At 44.5% G+C, this 3,527-nt stretch overlaps 1 non-coding gene across 1 annotated transcript; it reads right to left on the minus strand.

Moving 5' to 3' along the window:
• Positions 1-1,232: 1,232 nt before the first annotated feature.
• TRNAV-AAC (transfer RNA valine (anticodon AAC)) lies at positions 1,233-1,305 on the minus strand. The gene has a single exon. It is a non-coding gene; the product is annotated as a tRNA-Val (tRNA).
• Between the last annotated feature and the right edge of the window lie 2,222 nt (positions 1,306-3,527).

Below are 3,527 nucleotides of genomic sequence, written 5' to 3' on the forward strand. Positions count from 1 at the left end.
TTGGGTCTGCGGTCACCTATGCAAATTGGTGAGGTTTTTTATCCAACATTTCCCAGGAAAGGGGGGGTGCAAGTGTTGGGAGGATTGTTCATTGTTCTTAAGATCCAAGGGTCTGGGCCTGTAGTCACCTAGGCAAATTGGTGAGGCTTTTTACCAAACCTTGTCCAGGAAGTGGGGTGCAAGGTTTTGGGAAGTATTTGGGGAGAAAGATGTTTCCAAACAGCTCTTCCCCAGTAACCAGTATTTGTTTGGTGGTGGTAGCGGCCAATCCAAGGACAAAGGGTGGAATATTTTGTACCTTGGGGAAGTTTTGACCTAAGCAGGTAAAGATAAGCTCAGGAGGTTTACATGCAGGTCCCCACATCTGCTGGGGACCTGCATGAAAAAAAAAAAAAAGAAGACCTGTCCTCAATGTATAATATTGGAAATTGTTTTGTTTTCTGTTTCTTTTATATCAATTTACTGTGCTAAAAAAATCAAGGGAACAGGTGGGAAATTTGTAGCTCAGAGCTTGTGTTTACATGGTTTGAAGATGAGCAAGCTGTTGAGTGTTTAAAAATATTATGGGAAAAATGTTATTTAGAAAGGGGAAAGTGATGTTGTACAGCCAGCAGCTGTGAAGTTATCCTTATATCGATCCATGTTAATGGCCTGGAGCCAATCCCCCCCAGAAACAACGGCTGAGAATTCCGGAGAACTCGGATCCAACAGGGCAGTGTTTGGTCTAGGAACAGAAAATACATGGGCAGATAACAGGTATTAGCTGGATTACAGAACAAAGTTTAAGCTCCACAATGATTACGCTGTGACTACGCTAGCGATTTCCAATTATTATGTTCTGAGTCCTCACATCACAACCCTGCTTAGCCAGGAAAGGAGGGGAAATGTGGTCATCAGGAAATAGATTTTTCTGACATGGAAAGGGTACACGAGGCTGTTTGTGGTTAGCTCAAAATAAACAAAAGCGAGGGGGAACACTGCTGGCTGGGAGGTCACTAGGCAGGAGAAAGGGTTGGGATTCTTCTATGCTCAGATTTGATATGTAGCTGGCAATCTCCCAAATGATGGTCTATTCCGCCCCTCAACATGCAGGCTAACGTTCTCCTTTTGAACTTCAAGTTTCATGAAAGGAAAAAAAACAACGAGGAAGAAAGCATCAAAGCTATGGATGTATTTGAGAAAGGAGTTGGATGGAAAGAAGACAACAGGAGCCACAAGAGAGAAAGCAGCACTGTTTCTGCCTGGTTTTGAACCAGGGACCTTTTGCGCGTTAGGCAAATGTGATAACCACTACACTACAGAAACCGGCTACTGTCACTTTTGGGGCCCTTTTTGAAGGCTCTCTCAGTAGCCACTACATCAGCTGGTGTCCCTTTGAAGAACAGGGAAGCAAACGACTCCAAGAACTTCTGTTTTAACTCAAACAATCATCACAAATGCTACAAGGGCACCTCCAATTTGCGCATCTCACAATGACACAAAACACAGACAAATCTCACAACCAACAAAGCTCACATCCACTCTACTTTTTCATGGACGTTTCCCTGACAGCTTCCAGTGACAACGATACAAAACACTGAAATGCAGTAAAATAAAGATGAGTGAGGGAAACCTGCAGGTCCTTGGGTCACTACAGTTTCTGACTGAAGTATCTGTGGGAAAGGGTTTGGCTTACTGAGGAGGACAAGGAGGTGAAAGATGGACATGCAGACGCTGTGCAAACACCATGATCCCCTAACCAATGTGCCAGGAAATCAGCACTTTGGCTGCTTCCTGCCTGCACAGAGTTGACAAACGGGGCAGCCAAAGCTGAGAAACCTGATACAATGAATTGCGGGGAAAAGCAGATCTAGTTCTATAAAAGGGCATAGAGCCTGGGCTTTAAGGTACAGAGTTTTCCAGCAGCATGAAGAAAGATGGGGAGTTGGGGTGGGGGGAATATTGTATTTTTTGTTTGACTTGCAAGTGAAGAATAGAAAGTAAATTTTTGTTCGAAAAAGTCCTTCCCCAACTGGGAATCTAGAGTAAGAGCACAAAATTCTAAACACTGGGGAATGCATGCACACAGATTTTTGTCAGCCATACTAGGCTTTCTCCAGCTACTGTGTCTCAATGTGTCGAAGCTGATTGAAATGAGCCAATGGAGTGTGATTTAAACAGACATCTCTATACAGAGACCAGAACACTGACTTGAGATATAGAGTCTTGTGCCTTAGACCACTCAACCCTGCTGACGGTACAGAAAAACCTCTTTGATCAACCCTAGCGAGACATGGGTTTCATTTATGGCCAGTAAAGAGCTGAGTATTATTGTCTAGCTGTAGGAGTTAAAGAATTTAAACTAGGAGGAAGGGCCAGTTTTCCCATCACTTCACACCTTTTACATCCAAACCTCATGACTTTCTGAATGAACCGTGCTCATTCAACCAGAAGACGTTGGGGTGGATGTAGGAGTCACTGGGGAAAATTCTCTGGACTCTGTTACGAATGAGGTCAGACCGGATGTACATAGTGATCTAGTCCGGCTGTAAAATCTATGAATCAACACCAAATATGATGTGAAATTAATCCTCAGAAACGGCTGTTCCCCATCCATTCTGATCCCAGCAAAGGGTTATCCAAGGAAGGGGGCTGTTTAGGACAAAGAGAAGAAAGAGGTCTTCCTCTCCCCGGGGGAATTAGGCTCCAGTTTCATCATGTGCTGAGCTTGCTTCTCTTTTCCCACCTACCCAGAGGGTCGCACAATGTATTTCAATGTATTCAAGCTATAGCTTCCTGAAGAGAAGGGGGTCTGAATCCCATTTCTGTCCATAGCACAGGCATTTTCTTGAATGTGTTCAAGGAGGCAGCATTTCAGCTCTGAACTGAGTCAGGCTCCAAGCGTGATGAAAAGTGTGGGAGGAAGAAAAATCATAGAAAAATCTAACCTGCGAAGGAAGGAGACAGCTCCTTCTAAAGGAACTCTTTCTGTTTGTTCCTGCTATGTACAGGAGGAACGTTCCTGCTATGTACAGTGGCTGGAGACAGCAGATTCCAACCCTTGGTCTCTTCAGGGATAAGGAAAGATCCAGAATGTCCTTTACCTGAAGAAGGAGATGATTTCTGTGAGGGATGGAGGCCTCATCTAATGGGTTTAATCTGTCACCAGAAGCTGGGAATGGGCAACAGGGGATGGATCACTTGATGAGTCCCTGTTCTGTTCATTCCCTCAGAAGTACCTAGCAGTGGCCACTGTCAGAAGACAGGATACTGGTTAGCTGGACCGTTGGTCTGACATAGCGTGGCTGTTCTTATGTTCATTTTCTAGTGATTGCTCATTAAGTGAATGCAGCTCCCTTTCCCTCCTCAGGAAATACCTTTACTGTGCAAAATACCAGCGCTTTGCACAGAAAGGAGGGAAAGGTTTCAGAGTAACAGCCGTGCAAGTAACAAGAACGTCTGGGGGAGAGGGGGTAGGAAAAAACAAGGGGAAATAGGTTACCTTGTATAATGACTTAGCCACTCCCAGTCTCTATTCAAGCCTAAGC

The sequence above is a fragment of the Lepidochelys kempii genome, chromosome 28, assembly GCF_965140285.1.
Source record: "Lepidochelys kempii isolate rLepKem1 chromosome 28, rLepKem1.hap1, whole genome shotgun sequence".
NCBI classification, from domain to species: Eukaryota; Metazoa; Chordata; order Testudines; family Cheloniidae; genus Lepidochelys; species Lepidochelys kempii.